The sequence below is a fragment of the Drosophila innubila genome (assembly GCF_004354385.1).
Source record: "Drosophila innubila isolate TH190305 chromosome 3R unlocalized genomic scaffold, UK_Dinn_1.0 2_E_3R, whole genome shotgun sequence".
Lineage (NCBI taxonomy): Eukaryota > Metazoa > Arthropoda > Insecta > Diptera > Drosophilidae > Drosophila > Drosophila innubila.
This window is the reverse complement of record NW_022995380.1, coordinates 13,190,294-13,210,354: the sequence shown is the minus strand read 5'-3', so window position 1 is coordinate 13,210,354 and position 20,061 is coordinate 13,190,294.

Here is a 20,061-nt window from a genome sequence, read left to right as displayed (position 1 = left end):
TCACTTTCCGACATTAACATAAATATATTTTGTTAAACTTTATAGCTGTTCTTGTTGTCTACTTTCCTTGCGGTTGCCTTTTTGTGTGTTTGTGTGTGTCTGTATGTCGCTTGTTCATTTTCAGTTTGTTACAATTTCGTCTTCGTTTTGGCCTGAAGCCCTGTAGGTTATGTTCTTAAGGTTTTCGCTTTCACTTTGTAACTGCTCAGACAATTTCAGTGACCTGACCTGTCAGCCTTGGCCTCCTCACGGCTCAGTCGTCCCTCCTCCTTTTGGCCAGTGTTTGCTGTTGACTTTTTACATAATTTTGCTGCATGGCTGACTGTGTTCTCCTTTGCAGCCCGGGCCAAGACATTTTTGCCAGCATTCTGGCTCTGAGATATTCGCTTTATGACTCGCTTGTGTGTTCTGTGAATCCTGTGCATTATTGGCACTGCCGGACTGAGATTGTGTGTTGTGGCCAGAGCTGCATGTAATTTACTTAAAGCCATTCAAATGACAAAATATACAATGCAGACAGCATTCTCTTTGCCCTCAGCATATGGCAGAATGCCTTAAATTATGTTATCGAATCGGTTTGCTGTCAAGTTCCTAAGTATCCTGTGGCCAGCTAGACATAAATCTGTCGACATTCCAAGGCAGGCCTGACCTCGAGCCATTTGTGCTTTGTTTCAATTAAAATCGGCATTAAATACGAATATTTCCTGCAATCTCTAATGCATTCTGGATGCTAGAGATAGAGGATTAGCTTTCCGTTTCAGATATTTAATCAAATTGAATAGTTGAAATGGTTGTGTGCGTTTCTCATACGCCACGTTCATCGCTGCACGAGCAGAAACTTTGTCGAGTCACGCCCCACTCGCCCTGAACGCCCACTTTTGCTTAAGACTTTAATTCGCAGGAAATCCCTTGCACGCTTTGTGCCAGTGCCAATGATTTCGCTTGATTGCCTCGATTGTTTTCGATTTACTTTGCTTCGCACGGAGAATTGCGGGAATTGAGCAACGGGATTTGGGGAGCGGCTGATAGATAAAGTGCTTCTAATTCATATTAATTAGAATGTCCTGAAATTTGACACTTTGTAAATACTTAAGATATCTTCACAGTTCGCCCTTGATTGGCGGCATTTAAATACTTATTATCGATATTTAAAATTCCGACGGAATATGTCTTAAAGATGCGACATGAAAGCGGCAACTTTATTAAATAAAAAGTTTCTTTTTGCCGCCGCAGGAAAACAAGACTAAGACGCGCTCAACAATGGATTCAGTCGAAACTGAAAGCGGCTCGAGGCTCCATTAAATATTGACGCGCCCAAAGAGGTCTAAAGGCCACAAAAGAACTCATAATGGCGACTTTGTTGCCATCGTCGCTTTATCACTCTAATGCCGCCTTATCTGTTTTATTAAGGCCAAAGTCAAGCCATCCCAAATGTGGTAAGAGGCAGTCTGAGTGTCGAGTGTATAACATCAAATACGAATTTGTGCCAGGTGAAGCATTAAAATGTCCAATTAGATACTCAAGAAAGCGAAATACGCCACCCATGACAGATTTTAACTTTTATTTCAAATATATTTATATTATATTTTGAACTCTTAAATCTAAAAGCTGTTAAATATTTGCTAAGCAATACTTGAATGATGCATATAAATGCTGGATTTGTTTTAATCGCTTTTAGAGCTGGTTTTATTATACTCGGTACTTAAAAGATTACAAAAAGTTCGTTGGATAGTATTCATTTTTTTATCAGCACCCACAGCCAACAGATATAACGCTATTTTGGATATTAACGTTATCTTTTATTATTATCTACCATCATACTTAATTACATTAAGATCGGTCTAACATAAAGGCAGTAATAGGAATTAAAATTTTTACAGAAAGCTCCTAAAAGTTTGTAACGGGGTCTCGACGATAGCCTTCCAGACCAGTTTTTAATTTTATTTCAGATATTAAATATCAATAGAGACTGCCATTATTTCAATTCGAGCAATTTCATTTTAATTTGAATTATTTTTGGGTGAAAAGGTGCGATATACCTGTAAATCTGTCATTTGCAGTGGGTCGCTGAGAGACCTGGCGACCAGCAAATGTTAGTTTATGAGTTCATTTCCTTTTTCTCTGCTGAGAATTGAATGGAAACTTTTCGGGCAACTGAAAAGTAAAAGCAGCCGCTGCCTGACTGGGTCAGGATGTGCCGGATATGGACATTATGGAGCGCACGGTCAATTTATTACATTGGAGCTTGCCTCATGCATGGCTGCACATTAAAAAGCAAATTTAATTAACTTGGCCCAAAGTTTTATTAATATTGAACATTATTGCGGAACGCCAGCTGCCTCCCGTGACCCCAAAGAAGCCGAAGAGCCAACCACACGACCGTTCGGCACTCGACAGCACTCACAAGGCGTTAACTGCGCTAAGCAAGCTTGGCGCATAATAATAAAAAGTAGCGCATAAGAAAATAAATAAATAAAAGACAGCATCACCACGCATTACGTACACAATTTACTTTATTACATAAACTGATTATAGTTTTAATGCCGCACAGGCGACCGCACCACCCACTGAACCACTCCCAAAACCACCATACCATACTATTCCGGCCAGGTCGTAGTCGTCGTCTCTGCTCACCAGACCAGGCAGGAAAAGCTTAATATCCTGCCGTTATTATCATTATTAAACTGTGAATGGCATAATAAACGCACTGGGGTAACCGCAGAATGTCGAGCAGCACGAGCGAACCCTAAAGATGCTCGCTGGACAGTGGTTCAAAGTCTGACAAAAAAACATGCAAAATGCAGTATTTGTCTTTGAAATTGAACTGGAATATTGAATAATAAAAATATAAATGAATTTAATTTCGTTTAAATGGAAAATGTGCATTAAGTCTATATATTATATACCAAATTAACATGTTATATATTGTTAGTTTTTCATTAAAGAGTTTGGTTTTACTTCAATTTTAATAAACTCTTTTTATATAAATTATATTTAATATTTTCCATATGATAATGATATATAAAAGATTAAAGTTTAATTGTTAAGCTTTCAAGTGATAATAAAAACGCAAAAGCATTTATATCAGAAATAAAATAAACCTTTAAAAGTTATTGCACTCTTGTAACACTGTGCAAGAATCCGGTGACGTTGAAAATGTTCTGTTTACTGCCTGCTTAATGCGCGTGCTGTGCATTCCGTGGATTATATGCAACTTTGCCGTAGTAGCTAGACAGTCAAGTCCAAAGACAGTAATCGATGTACGGTTTAAAGTTAAGAGCGCGTTATAATCTATTGAAGAGCATTTTATTGCGTATACGCCTTGTATGATACGCGTTGCGACAAGCTGTAGCAACAACGCCTCGCTTAATATAACAATAACTCGTAAAAGGGCAATCGCAACATTTGAGGCCAGCTGATGTTGATGCTGCCACAGCGTTGCACTTAACGTTGCAGCACGCGCCGCATAAATTCTTTAAGTGGCCTTTTGGCCCCGACCAACGGCCGGCCATGGCCAGGGTTGAACTCTACTGTGCTCTGTGGCACACTGTGTGGCAGACGTGGACCATTTATGGCTGCATAGCTTAACGGTGCACTCGAGTGCCATTGGTGGCACGCTAATTTCCAAATGCTTGACTGCTTAATGCACTCCCAAGGCTGAGGATTATAGAGTCTCATTCTCAGTGTCAGTCGCAGTCGCAGTCGCAGTCTGAGATTGCGCAGTAACTGCTGTGTGGAACTGTGTGTTTTATGTTACATATGTACGTGCCACATTTGTCTGCCACACTGATTGCATTTGGCATTTAGCAGCTCATGTATTCTGGCCACGCTCCTCACCTCACGTCACGTCAACTTCAACTGCAACTTCAACTTGCAAAGTGCAATGGTCAACTTGTTGTATAAACGCTAATTAGTCGTTAATGATGCATTTCCATAGAATGTTGCATGTCTTGATTATTTGAAACTAACGTCTGCACGAACGGGACACCAATCCCCATTGAAATCTGATCGAACACGCAATATTGAAGCCGTGTTAAAGTCAACTATTTGCTCACGCCATAAGTCTGCTATTTCGCAGTTTTGGGTTGTGTTTTTGGATTTCGTTTTCATTCGAAAAAGTAAACCTCATCATTACCTTCTCTATTTTTACCGTGCATTTCAATTTGTTGTGCGTATGCGCATTATTATGCTTATTGCGTATACGCACGCCGTAGGCGTGTTATTAAAACAAGCTAAAGGCATTAGTCTGGCGGAAAATTGTAAACTTGCCAAGCTATATAAAACCCGACTTGTGTATATTACAAATTTACATAAATCCATGCAAAATGTTTGCATTGTCCTTAAGCCGTTAGCGCTTGCTTTTGCATATTGCCAATTCTGGCCATTAATTTGTATTCATGAAATATTTTATGCTAAGCTCTGGCGTTGCTTTTCATATTTCTGTTCTCTGCTGTCTTTTTTCTCTTTTTTCACATTTTAAAATGTTTGTTAAGCAACCGGAAATGCAAATTATTTGTTTGTACTGCAAGCCGTTCCGAGGAAAAGGAATACTTTACTCTGATCTTAGGTCTGACTGTTTATACGCAGGAATTTTCATTTCTTACATGTGTATATGTAAGTCGAACGTTCTTATTTTGTGATTATTTCTATTAAATAATATATATATAATATAAATATTGATGCAAACTGGAACAATTTTTCTTCACACCAAGCATTACACCATTTTATGTTCATGCTAAGACTTTAGATAAAATCAACAATTTAATTAAATTGAACATGACTTGATTTAGTCATCATTGCGCCAAGAGAGAGACAGTGAAATAGCGAGTAAGAAAAGGTAAGAGCGAGATAGCGCAAAGGTAATCAATTAACAGTTTATTCACTGAACATGAAAGGAAATCACAAGCACATTAGTGCAACAGACTACATAAGAGTCAAGGAATTACTTAGCAAACACCACAGGTACACACGCACACCTACACGCACACCTGCAGGAAATGAAAGCTGCGCGTCAAAGCGGAAATGAGAGCATTTGATATAAGTGAATAGATATCAATTTGTGAAATATTATTTTAAATTAATTTAAAATACATAAATCAAAAGAATGCCTTTTATATGCCTATAACTCAGGTTGTAATTGATATCACTTTGTATAAGCTTATATTTCAAATACATAAGGAAGCAAAATTTAGCGTCCTCATTTTTCATGATTCACAATACTGTATTGTAATTCACATTTTATTCTTTCGACTGGCATAATTATTATTTTATTATCTTGTTGTTGTAACTTTTTTTATTGCCACACTGCAGGATAAACAATTTTAATGAGCTGCTTGTATAATATTTATGCTTTTCAGCATTATTCTTTATAATTACGTAACAACAAATTGCGGATTCAATCACAAAAAGGCAACTACAACGTCCATAAACAATATTAAAATAAAAAAAACACAGCGAATTATTTTCAGCACATTGCTTTCGCTGACATGAATATGTATCTCTGAATGTCGAAATTTTCATTATAAACTGCGCGAATAAGTATGAGCTTAAGAATGCATGATTGTATTGGAGAGTGAAGCGAGCGTCACTTTTGCAAGCGACGCCTTATGAGATAGACATATAAGTGAGAAAAAATACATAAAAGAATGGAATTCTGCGAGTGTTTAATTAATTAAAGTAACCCTGACTATAATTTATATACGTAAAACATCTACATATTTAACTATTTCAATAATTTCCATTACATAAATATAAAATTTATGAGTAAAAGTCACGAAGTTTATAAGACTCATTCTGTTTAACTTAAAAATACTTGAATAAACTCAAGCATAATAAAAAAAGCCAGTTATTTATTTATAAATCTATTTTTCATGGGGATGTTTTGCATTTTGGAACTTTAAAAGAAATAACATCTGTATATTTGTACGTACTCTAATTAAAATTTTATATGAAAAAAAAGAGAAAAGAGGACGGTTCAGAATTTTACTTATGTCACCCCCGACATAAATACATAGACACGATATATGTAATCTAGGCACACAAATTGCATTTGCGTGTCAGTTGCTAAGTTGCCAGTGGCGAAGGGTAAAACCGGATGTGATGTTTTGTTGAAAGAGAAGGAGAAAAGAGGGTAGCTACTGTCAAGCGTGTATACGTTGGCAACACAGAAACGCGTATTAATTAAAGCCAAAACAAGAGAAAAATCGAGGCGCGTCGAGTTGAGTTGAGGGCATTTAACCGAATGAAGAACAAGAAATGCGTGTTTTCAGCCACTTTTGTTGTCAAAGTGCTTTGGCCCAAGTACTCATTTCATTCTCATAGATAGACAAATGGAAATGTCTACAATAATAATACTTGATACGTGCTACACTAAACTGTTTTTTCTTTATTATTTTTTATTATTTTGTCCTTTAGCTAGTTTTTTTACTATTATTACAATTCAATTTGAATAATTAAAAGAGACATAATATGCACACCTGCTTGTCTTACCGATATTTAAAATTTGACCTTTCAGTTTTCCCATCTGAACCTGTCAAGGACACAAATCAACCTTTAACAGAGTGAAGATATTTGCATAGACATAAACCAGCCGAGCATTTGAATGTTTATGACCCTTTGCGCTTGGCATGTTTCTTTCTGTCTGTAATTATTTTGCGATTATATGGTAGTAATTCGAGGAATCGTAATTGAATTTGAAATGAATTGCCAGATGTGTTCGTGTTGATTTGAAATTATTGTGCGGATTTTAATTGCAGTTCGCATTAATTTAAGCGCAAAAGTTGGACCATAACCAGCACGATGGCCACTTCCTCGGTCATTATGGCTGACCATAAACAAATGAACCAACAAAACTCAAACTGCCACTTGCCACCTGCCAGCAACAGTCAACACTTTGCCTCAAATTGCATGTTCCAACTGTCCCTTGCGGTTGCCCCAAAATGTAGGCAATAGAATGCGAAAAAAAAATGGGTAAACAGAAGAAGAAAAACGTAAGGAACTAGGCGAATTCATTCATTATCATGTCACGTCAATCGAAAACAATCTAATGACTGCACATGATGCCTATCTTAAATAGAATGGCAAACCGGCCATAACGAATAGGCACGAAAATTGGCCAATACTCACGAACACATGCCCAGCAGCATGAGAGTGTATTTGTGTGCATGTATGTGTATGTTTGCTTCTGTTTTAGGCATAGGATGTGGCGTGAAAGTTTGCGGAACAATGTTTATTATGCATTAGCCATAGCTCAAGCGGCTAAATCAGCTGTAAATCTCTCTCTTTTTCCAAGAGTTAACAATAGGGTCAAAGTCCACAAAGGGTTCAATGTGCGATGTGATTTCAAGCGTTAAGAAAAAAAAAAAACAACAAGTTGTTAAATCAAGTGTTGAAGTGCGGTCGGCAAAAGTTGAATGATGATAGTTGAAATTTGCAGCAACATTTTTAAAAGCTACAATTAGTTATATTCCTGGCAATTGTCAATCTGGCCAGTTGGTATTGAGTCAACTTAATTGGGATTTCAGGTTAAGTAGCCCAATTAGCAGTCTAAATCGAACTCACATAGGATAGATGGCAATAATGTTAACTTAAAATTATCACTGATGATTGAACAAGTTGTCCATTAAATATTTAATCGGAAAGCAAGACAATTTCAAACTGGTCTCACCACGCACTTGCATTACTCTTTCCTTGTGGTGGCATTTAAAATAACAAATTCTTTCCGCCATGTAATTTACCTAACGTGCTAATAATTTTAAAAATTTACCCCGATAAATAACAGAGGGTTGGTAACAGTAGTCTTGCCAACCTCTTGATACCACCTGCTACCTGGCCCAGTGCCCCAATGTACCGGCAACAACAACAAGTTTTGCATTCCAAAAATGCCGTAATTACAGTAGTTGCTGGCGAAATAAAAGGGGAAAAGCAGTGGGTCAATGGGTGTGTCTGGGCTGGTCATATTAGGGCACATTTCGGTCTGCTTGTTGGCCAAATAACATTGCCATGGACTGTATAGCTTGCGGAGGATCGGTAAGGTGAATAGTTGACGGGTAGAAACTTTATAATATACTTCCGTTTGCTTTCGTTCGCATGGCAGCGGCGTTTCAAAATATTTGACATTTGCATAAATAACACACGAGAGCATCGGGCAAAGTGGAGCAGGCCGGAGGTAGGTTATCCGGCTGTATGGCATATAAGTATGTAATATAAATGCTTTGTTCGGAATTGGGCAAATTAAAAATCGTTGGCATTACGGGAATATGTAACGCAGCAAAGCCAACAAGCTCTTGGAATTTCATGTAACCCAATCCGAAGACCACGTCAACATAAAAGCGAGCAGAGGGCCTTCTGTAAATAAGATTTTCCTGAAACGCGAACGCAGGAGCGCCAACATGTTCAACTGTAACTCGACCACCACCACCCGCAGCAACAGGCGGTAAGCCGGCAAAAGCAAAGCCACCTTACTAAATAAACAAATTTATAAACAAAGAGCACCGGCAGCAAAAAAGAATAAGCAAAAAGAAGCGAAAATCACGCGTAATCGACTAAAAGATTCCCTGTACTCACATGCATGTAGTTACTCACACAAAGTAACCAAGTCGGGGGATATTATATCAAGAGCAATAGCACTTTAATGGCTACAATGGAGACTAAATATGAATTTGCGATCGCGAGGTCGGTCTTACATTAATATTGTGTCTAAACCAGCCTAGAAAGCCATGAAAAGGGAACTTTTCTAAGAGCCAGCATCAGTTGCTCGCACAAGACTTAGCATAGCAGATCAGAACGAGTCATCAGATAAGAGTCTTTCAAATCTAAGTACAGGGTATGCAGAGCATAAAAAATAACTGAAGAGTCGAAAGAGAAAAGCGAGCACAAAATGAAGTTTATTTATCCGACGAATGGGCAAAAATTAGAAGCGGCTGCATGCAAATTGGCAATTAGGAAATCTTTTATTTTATTTTATGAATTCGCGGAGCGTCGATTTAATTTTCTCCATGTGGCTGGTTTTGGTTTCAAATGCAAATGCGAATGTTCCTAAATGGGTCCTTCTCCCACCGTTGAAAAGAGAGAAGGAGACGAGAAGGCAATTCCATTTAAGGGATGTTTTAGTTGTTTATACTCGATATGGGATGGGAGAGAAAGTGAGAGATGGTAGGTTGATTTTCATTCTTCACGCTCGATTTTGACGTTTATTCTGTGAAGCGTGTTTAATTTCATTGCTGCATAGTAGACTTTTGGTTTATTTTCAGGCCGATTCATATGTGTGGATAACGATACATAATATATGCGGGTGTGTGCATATATATACGTAGTGGGCTCTCGCATTCACTATTGTTTGCAGAACACTCGACCCACATTTAAAATGGAATAAGCCACGCACCGAAACATATCCAAGTATGCCAATAATTGTCGTTTTGAAAAACGATAAAAGGAAATTATAATTGTTTGTATGATAAAAGCTACAATGATTTTATTAATTGTTTTCGATCATATGAAAAACGTGAATATTTACAAAAATAAGAATTGCTACTATAAATATATAAATATATATATAATATCAAAGAAAGTATACTTGCATTAAAGCCTCAAAACTCTTTTGTAGTTATATAAATCATTTATTTTATTTTATTTAGTTTTAACGACATATACTTATTGCAACAATATTAGAGTACAAATTTAAAATTTTGAAATAATAAGAATTGAACTTACAGAAAAAAAAACAAGCTGTTCATTAAACTCCCAAATGATCCTTAGTCACATACTCGCTGTGTATTGTGTGTAGGCATAAATAAGATATATTAATATATTAGATCAAACAAATCATTGTTTTTTCCAGAATTAACTATAAAATGTAATAATTTTCGCTTCTTCTTCATTTACGGAACAAGGAAAGTTGCACTCGAAACTAAAATATTAATATAAAAAAGCTGAACAGAAGTAAAAACAGAGACCCAAAGAGCTAGAAACAATTGCAAGAAATATCCGATTAGTTTAAAGATTACTGTCGAGGCAGCAAGTGGGCCACGTTGTCTACTTCTTTTAGATATTGAGACAAGAAAAATCTTGAGTAAAAATCAATTCTCATATCAACAGACAGGCAAAAAGTAGCTTATTTCAAACGAAATCGTTAAGTTGAGTTGTTTAAATTGTATAAATCCTTTTATTTTAACGCTTTTCAAAGTTGTATCCTTAGTTGTCGTTAATGCGATGTCAATGCTGTTGCCCATTGCCCCCCGATCCTTCTGTCTTATCCATTTCTTTTAAGGATTGTTTGGTATTGCTTCATGTAACTTTGATTTGGTAAGTCAACTGCAATTCTTTTCCGTCGTCCAAGCAGCCAGTATTCGAAACAGGGATCTTGGGAGTTGCCCCTTTCAACTTGTCGGTCTTTATTTTGGTTCGTTATTGTCAGGCCAGGCGGAGGGTTGTCAAAATAAAAACTTGGTAACCTGTTGCTAGGGGATTACCCGTGCGTTCAATGCAAGGAAAAAGAAACGAGGAAAACTAGAAGAAAAACCCACACGACCTGCCATAGAGAACAAAAGTTTCTCTTTGATATTTGATTTCTATGCCGGCTATGGGCCTACCACGCCCATTTTGCCCATTGCGCCACTACTTTGCCTGTCACAGCGCCCGCATCCACAGTAAAAATCATTCAAACGGAAAAAGGTTCAAATTACCGCGATTTTTTCACATTGTTTTCTACTCGCAGCTTACTTTTCAGCTTTTCCGGCCTCCATTTTGCCCTTCCTCCTGCCCCATTGTTATCTCTCGATTTCAGATGATAAGCGTGTTACGACGTGCACCAAACCAAATACCAATACCCAACTGGCTCCATATTGCCACGAGTTTATTATGGCATCCCCAAGTGCGTATTTGTGTGTATGAAGGAAGAGAAAATTGTCATACATATGCATACACTATATGCTATGCCACAAAAAGTTTAGCACCATTTGAAAGGCTCGTAAATGGTCTGCGGCAAATGCGTATGTATCTCTATATTAACGAGCTATGATATCTTTATAACTATAAAGCTTTTCAGTTTACTAAACATTCTGACAGCGGTAAAAAAATAGATTTACAATTTGTTAAGAATCCAAACTTTAGATGGTATTTTTTTTGAAGTTACTGTACATCTAGTAATTTAAAGATAAAAAAGAGTAATTTTTATAAACTTTCCATTTGTTATTGTACTTTAATGTTTTTTAATAAAGAGTATATTCACGCAAAAAAAAATATCTTGTAACGATCTTAAAATCCTAAAAATACTGTCCCATTTGTTGATAATAATTTAATTAGTTTGATTGTGATTCAGGCACTTTAAATACCTAATATTCAAGTCTGCCTTCTGAGTTCTTGCAGCCATTCATAATGTATGTTATGTGTTGATAAATGTATGAATGTAATGTATGTATATATGTCACATGACAGCCATTAAGAATATTGATTTCCATATCGCAATATTACAAAAGTCAGGACGCAAGGACGCACTCGAGTCTCAGCAAAAAAATACTTGAGGCAATCGCAGGATATGCACACAGACATACACATACACACACTCACAAGCTCGCAGGCTGTGAGTCACAGGCACATGCCGAATGCGTTGACGTAATGTGCAAATTATGCGTTGTAATTTGCGCCAAAGCAAAAGCGGAAGACGACGCACTTCGAAGTCCGGATGTGCCAATGGCAACAACAGCAACAAGATACTCTCGTATTTCAAAACGAAAAAAAAAAGACACGAGCTCTGAAAATACACACATATACACACATACGCACTAACATGCAGATGAAGAGACAAGACAAAAAATTGAAACACTTTAACATCCAAAGCAGCTAAACTTTTTTGGCGCTTTTGTTGTTGTTTTCTTGTCTTGTTTTTTTTACATACTGTTGTTGTTCTTTGGCACTTTCTCACTTTTGGGTTTACGTTGGGGTTTCGAGATGGGAGGGCGTCGGCAGGGCGTGGCTTTGCGCAAAAGGAAGTTGTAAAAATAAAACATAACACATTTGCAACTAAGCGAGAAGCAGAGGACGAAGCAACTTAGAACGTGTTTGTCCGAGCATGATCAACTGCTAGACACCCTTTAATCATAAATACCTAAAAATAGCTAGCTGTCAGAAATGACTCTCTTTTTCTATCTAAAAATCCAATATACTTTCCTATCGTCGCTTTTTCTACTCTCCACTTCTCTACAAATAATTGATTATTCTTATACTAATTGATCTGGTGAGGTTTTTCTGGGTTGTCAACCAACAAATAAAATCTTATTTTCTTATTGTAATTTTGAATATTTGCTATTAAATGAGTGAATTATAAAAAGATATTTTACTCGATGACGATATATATAGTTACATGAACATACACTGACACATACTTAGTCCACTACAGGGTATAGCATAACATGGAAAAGAAAAATAAGTACACTAAAATTTGCGGTCGCTGAAGAATGTGCCTGTTCTCAGTTGGTGGCAGGTGCTGCATGGGGAGAGTGTTCGGGAGTCCTGAAAGCTGCTCCCCCGTTGCGCTTGGATGCCCAAATTTGTGAGATACTAAATGTGGCATGAGGCAACATACAAAAAACAACAACAACAAATAGTAACAGCAGAAGACAAAAGAAGAAGGAAAAAAACACATGAGCTCAAAATGAACGCCGTAAATGTTTAGAAATAAATTTGTGTCGCCTGCAACGTTGCCACAAAAAAAAAACCCTCATAAATGTTTACACCTTGTCACAGGGTATTGTCTCACCTCACTCGTACCTGAGACGCAACTTTGGCCAAGGAACTGAAAGGCAATGGCAGGAGCTAAGAAAACGTGTCAATGATGCGGCACAGACATCACTGATAACCGACGCTGTAATAACCATAATGGACAGTAGTGCATTCAACCGAACAGTGGGATCAACATGCTGAGGTAGTTAAATAAGAAGTGTCATCTATTAAGATTGCAAAACATTATTTATTCTGGTTGTTTAAATTGTCAAAAGATTTTAAATCATATTAAAGTTCGATTTCTACCGTTTTTCACTTAATTGAAATATATATAAAAATAATACTACATATACATTTTTTATTTGATTATATTTAATTTTTTACAAAATTCAAAAAAAAAATATATATAGAGGATAAGCAATAGCATTTAGTTATCAAGTCAGATTGCTTTTAGTCTGTGACAATTGATCAAGTTTTTAAGAAACATTAACCCACAGTGCAACAGTTTCATTTTTTTGTATACTTTTTCATTCCATCGTGTTCGGCTTTCTCTTTTTTTCTTTCTTTTTTTAGGTTACTCCTCCTGTTATATGTTTTTATATTTGAATACGTACTTTGTGTTGAATAACTGGGAGCAGTCGGTGCTCGAATACAATGGACACCGAAGACAGCTAAAATTGTTGAGTTGAGTACATAATTTGTTTAATGGTGATTTATTGTTGGGCTTTTCCAGACGCCGTGGCGTCTCAGCTTAAGAAATGGCATAAATTTGCATATATTTCGTTGGCATACTTTTATTTAGCATTCAAACAGTCTGTTTTATCCCTCTGCTAAGCATTTCTACTTTAACATTTCGCGAATTTTCAGCGAATTTTTAGTTTCCATTTTTGGTTTTTATGCAGTATTTAATTGAAATAGTTTTTACCATTTAATTAATTTGATGTAAATCAACAACACGAATATGTTGCGCGTATTGCTCTTCCTTTTTTAGGTTATTTATATTAAAGTAGAATCAGCTGGGCATAACCACAAATTTGACTGAGGCTGACTTTGGTCTGGCTCTGAATACGGCAAGCGATAAATTTAAATGGGTGAGGACAATTTGTATGGCTTCAACATCAATTAAACTCATTACGGAGGAGAATTAAATTATACATCAAATTTCTATTTTGTGTAAATATTGTAAAATAAAAATAATATTAAAGTAAAAACTAATTAAAAACAATTTACAATGTTTGACAACATTTAGTGGTTTATTTAAAACTTAAAATAATTTTCCTATAGATAAACAAGCTGCAAATACATAGATGAATTGAAAGACAGAGGAGGCTCTTACTACACCGCTGTAGGTGATTTTATAATTACAGGGTATACATTCTCTTCTTAACATTTCAAATATTTTCTTTTGCAAATTTTTTGTTTTTCAAAGCACGTGAAAATAATATAGAAGAATGCGTGACATTTTTAGCGAAACACAAAGCTAAGAAGCAAAAAATATAATAGAAGGGATGAACAAAAAAAGGCAAGCCACAACTCGTTAAAATTTTATATCAATTGCTGTTTGCATACAAAACGAACAGAAACAACAAACGCATTTTTTGAAAGTTAAACAGAACAAGAAATGAAAACCGAAATAAGCATAAAAAGAAAAAAAAAAAACGAATTATAAATGCAGAGAAAAGGAGGGCAAATTAAGGACAAAATACCTCATGGACGTCAGCAGCTACAAACAAACAGTAAAGGTATGCAAGTGTGTTGTGTGCTTGTGTGTGTTATCCAAATAGTCATGGAATGGGAATAGCACAACATATTACGTATACGCATATTAAGTATATGCATACACCTTGCTCAGACAGATTGGGAAAGGAGAGGGCGACGTTGACAGTAAACTAATTTTCTTTTAGCCCAAAAAAATGCCGTTGGGCAGTGCGACTCGTGAGCGTACGACAAATGAAATATTTAAATAATTCAGGCACACAAACATTTTGACAACACGCCGACAAAATGCCACAAAAAGTTGCAAATTGCGGTTATTGTGGCGAACACACAATAAATAATTTTATGCAAAGGCAAAAATAAAAAAAATAAAAATAACTCGATGACTTGCAGCAAAAAGTGGCATGCGTCAAAGTTTTCAACCCGAAAGCAAGCGAAAGCGAAAAACTAAAATACATAGTCATCGTTATCAGCATTGCAATGTTCATTTCGATATCCATTATGATGATGGTGATGATGATGTTAAGCGTTGCCAAAGTCAAACTTTTTTACATTTGAAGCGGAAGTGATTTCATCAAAAATTCATATTAACTAATTGGATTTGATGCCATTTCCCAGTTTTTTCCCTGCCCAGTGCTACGGATATTTTCTGGCCCTGGACTCACACACTCGCACGCACACATACACTTGAACACCACGCCTAACTTAATAACCATGTTTATTTTAAATTAAAAATTTATTTACATACGAGTAAATGCCAAATAAACGAATGTGACCACCGCAGGACATTGAAGGACGTTGCCAGTGACAATTTGCTTATACATTCATGTATCTGTGTTTATCTGTAAATGTATCTGTATAAGTGTGTCACAAGTTGGCAAGTTTCCCCCGCAGCACTTACCTGAAAAAATACAAGAAAAAGAGAACAATTTATGGTCATTGTTGCATGAATAAAAACAGCTGTTCTACTGTTTGTATTATGCCCCACGGATCGTGATATCCCTTCTAACTTTACAATTTATTTCAGTTATGGGAATGTGCAGTCAACCCAAAGGTTCAATTAATTTTCCCATTCAATAACTGTCTATTATTTATAGTCTATACAATCCAAATGTGCAGTTACATTTACATATTCCATCTGCAATTGTATTACTTTGTGTATTTTTTTGTTAAGGATTTCATCATGTTTTATTCATTTCAAAGTTTAAAGCACTCTTTTGGGAACAGCTCAAAACAATTAGCATAGCAAATCAAAAAATGGTATCCCAAAAATACAAAGGGTTTTTTAAGCTTGGAAATAGTTTTATAGGAGAAAAAAACAATGCTTGCAGTGCTTTTAAATGTACTTAAAAAATCATGCGATACTTTACGAAATTGTGTCAGTTTAAGTTAAGCTACGAAAATTACGTATGCGTAGTGAATTCCTTAATTTTTGGATATATGTACTGGTTGTCTTGCCAGACAAGTAATGAACTACGCCTAAAAGAGCACTTCACAGCTGTCGGCGAATACTGGCTACAGTCTGTATGTACCTCTTTTGGTATCCTGTATGGCGTACTTGCGTACTGAGGCAGGGGGAAGAGGTAGGCGGAGAAAGCTGGAGTTTTCGCACTTGTGCGCCGTCTAGTGGAGGAACGCAGCAGGCGAAAATAAAAGCAAGAAAAACGTGGCAAATATTGCAAAATATTAAAAATGTTGCTGCCAAAGGCAAAGCATAAGTAGTACCAGAAAACGCGGCCAACTGGCAGCAGCAAAATAGGAATAATACGAAGTAGAAGTGTCGACATCGTCTGGCAGACGGCAGGAGCCCAAACGGCTGCAGGATGTGCTGCAGCAGACGGCAAAAAGAGCTACAAAATAGCATAGAAAATTAATAATCGCGCAATTCTTGCGCCAGTAAACAATGGAAAAGTCTTGGCTCGTTAGTTTCCTCATTATTCTGAATTTTCCAGCAACATTGCAAGCGGCAACGAGCTCTTGCTGTGCTTTTCACGTTTTATTTTTCGAAAACTTTGCAAATTCAGTTCTAACTCTCGGGCAAAAAACATAACGCAACGCCTGACAGAAGATAGATGAATGCAACTGTTTGACAGGACGAGAATCAAGAATGAGGACTAACTCGGAAATAATTCAATGCCAACAAAAACAACCATTCAGTATAATTTTTTATGAAATTTGCTGATCCTTTGTCTACATTGCATTGTTTCCACTGGACAAGTGTACAAATGAGATTCTACAGATAAAAAGAGACTAAAGAGGAGACAATTGACAAATCATTGTCTTCAAATTGTGTCTTATAAGTTTGTTTACAAGAAACCGATTTGCTTAAGACTATAAATGAGTCTGATAATATACACAATGAAAAGCATTCTTTGATAGTGTGGTAAAAAAGTTTAAGGAACTCAAAAACAACAACAAAAATACTGTTTATTATTTGTAAAAAAAAATGGTGAAGCACAGTTTTCTTAATGTTAACAGATATAAATTTTTTCTTCGTTAAATTTATGGAAATTGAAGTTAACTAGACTAGAATTATAATATTTATTAATAAATATCAAACAAAAGTTATATTATTTAATTATAAAAAAGAAGTGACGAAATAAACAAACATAATGAAAAGATAGTGAAATAATTAAATCGAATTTTTGTTTAGTAAGTCTCACCGACAATTTTCCGTTTCAATGCATAAACATAAATAATCTCTGAAAACTATATAATGATTTAGACAGTAAATTAATCGTCTGACTAATTTACAAATTTGTTAGTAATTTTATTGATTCTTAATTACCCTTTTTTAAACTTGAATAAAACTATATATACATAGCGAACATGCCGTGTGAATTTCATGTTAATCTAATTTGTTGTATTTACATTTCATTACTTAATTAAATTACATAGCAGGTCAGGTATAAAATCGAACTTCACCATCTGCATCAAAAAGCTGTTGTGCCTGATATATTTAAATTGGGTTGTCACCTTAGTTATTTAACGTGGTAACACAACAATTAATTGAATCAAGAGCTGGCAATTGCGTTTTTCAATAAAATTCAGCATTGTGGTCAATATTGTATGTTCTGTGCAGTTGTGTTGCTATACTGGGACAAGGTGTGAGTATTCGAGCCTGGACACATCCATTAACGACTCGAATTTCATATGGAAAATAAAAAGTGCACAGAGAGTTGCAGCCACAGTTTCCCTGATATTAAACAAACAGCTGGCGACTAGTTCGACACTAGCCCAAAGTCGACAAAATCAAATTACATGGCTAACAGAGAGAAATAAATGGGAGTCAATGGACAATGTCAACTACAACAACAACATCAACAACAACAATGACAACGACAGCTACATTATTAATGCACAACGAACTTGAAGTAAAGTTGGAATGCGCGGCAAACCAGAAAACATGGCCAATTTAAAAATATGCGAGCGTAAATTACGTTAACTTGGCTCAAAGCGTTTGCAAAGGCGACGGCAAAACAACGATATATTTATAATGCAGTAAAATACCAGTAAAACAGGAATAAAGAATAATTTGAGGGCAAATTGCGTACAGCACTTTCGCTTGTCATTTTACTTTGCATTCAAAATCAACTGTTTTTTTTTGTTTTTGTTCAGGTGTAGAGCATTAAAAAGTTTTTCAGCATTTTTCATGAAAATTTCACCTTTGAAGTTATGATAAAAATTCATAATGATTTTTTCATAACTGTTAAATAAACAATTGGGGGCAAAACTTTCGCCAGTTTCCCAGGCACCTGTTCCCCGCATTTGTATAACGCTCTGATGGCAGCATTTTGTTTTTATGCTCTCGGGGTTTCGGGTTTTCCCATGAGGTAAAAAGGGCAACAAATTTGTTTGTTGCGTGCATGAATATAATCAAATTTTGTCATTTAATTTTAAGAGAAGCTTAAGCTCATGAAAGCTAAACGTCCTTTTGCAGTGTAAGTTCGAAAACGGCCTATAAGCTTATAAGTTAATAAATTTAGAATTTGTCTATTGAATAAATTAATAAACTGTATCTTTCAATAATTTTGTGAAAATTTAAGCTTGTTGCAGACTCAACTTATATTGTGTGCGATTAATCGATAATCCTTAAGTTGATATACGAGTAATTTGCTTCATTAACTTTCTTTTATATCTATACTGATACTTATATTATATTTGTAGATTGTCAATTTCTTGCGTGATCTGTGGCTAAAATCAATGAGGACTTACTTATCAGTAAGATAAAGTTTTTAGATTTCCGAATAAAAACAAATGAATAAATCATAAACTTAATTTCTGGCTGATTAAGAAATAAAAAAATGCTACGTCAAACAACTTCAACTTCTTATTGTTCTTAAGTGATAATAGCTTAATAAACCTTTTAAAGCTTTCATTCTTTCCTTAAATAATACCCTGATTAGTTTAATAAATTCCTATAATTTATGTTTCTTAAGTCATATATTTTTTTTTTTCTTAGACAATTCAACTCATTTGTAACGCTCAACAAATTTAATTATTGAATTTCCAGCAACTTTCTGTCAGTCTGTTGGGCTTACGTGTCACGTCTTATAAGCGGCCCAATGATTTAAATGTATGGTCCCCCATTCATACATATTTATATGTACAAGGTACGAGTAATCCTAGTTGTTGCTGTTGCTCACCTTTTATTTTCAATAAATTCGCTGCGTGCGGAGAAGAACAAAGAGATATCCAAAGCACGTGACAGATTTTCTTGGATTACACATGCTGGCACACGCGCGCACACACTCACTCACACACGCACACACATAAGTGACACACCATAATCTGATGGAGAGACTCAGGGCTCTGTTGTTATTGTTGAAATTCACATGACTGGCTGACTGAATATGAGCGGCAAAAAATTCAGATTGCCCGTCACACGTTATCCTTCACCCGATAACCGTTTTCCTGTTCACCGTTTACCGTGCACCCTTCACCTTTGGCACGTTAACTATCAGTTGTTAACCGCCAGTGAGACGTCACTTATATACGCATGTATGTATATGTATATTCGAATTCCACTTAATATTTGTGGGATGACTCGGCGCGGGGCATTCACTAGGCTCAGTCGGTTGGTGGAAAATGCAGCATCTTAATCACTGATTAAATCGAGCATACGCCACGTTAACAACACGAGTAGAACGCTAAATAAACACACAAAACACACGCGACAGTCCTGGACTCAACTGAAGCCAACGACAACGGCATTCGAAGTGGCGACACTGGCAATAGCGTGTCACTACGAACTGTGCCACAGCTAAACGAAGCAGCTGCCACACGAACAACAAAGCCGAGTGCCAGAGATGAAGAGAGAAAGAGCATTTCGTTCGTTATGGGTTTATGGCAAAAAGCATTGCATACTTTTAAGAGCACGCTTGCATTTGGGTGTGTTTTTATGAGTTTGGGACTGAGTTTGGGACTGAGCCTGCGCACTTTAATCTACAACAGCGTCACACCAACAGGCTGCTTAAGAGAGAGAGACAGAGAGCGAGCGAGAGAGAGAGAGAGAGAGAGAGAGTGAATGTGGGCTCATTTGCATGCCACATGCTGTGTGGCCATAGTCCCAAAGCTGTCCCAATTGAACAGCTGTTGAGTGCGAAATGAAGCCAATGGAGCAATGGC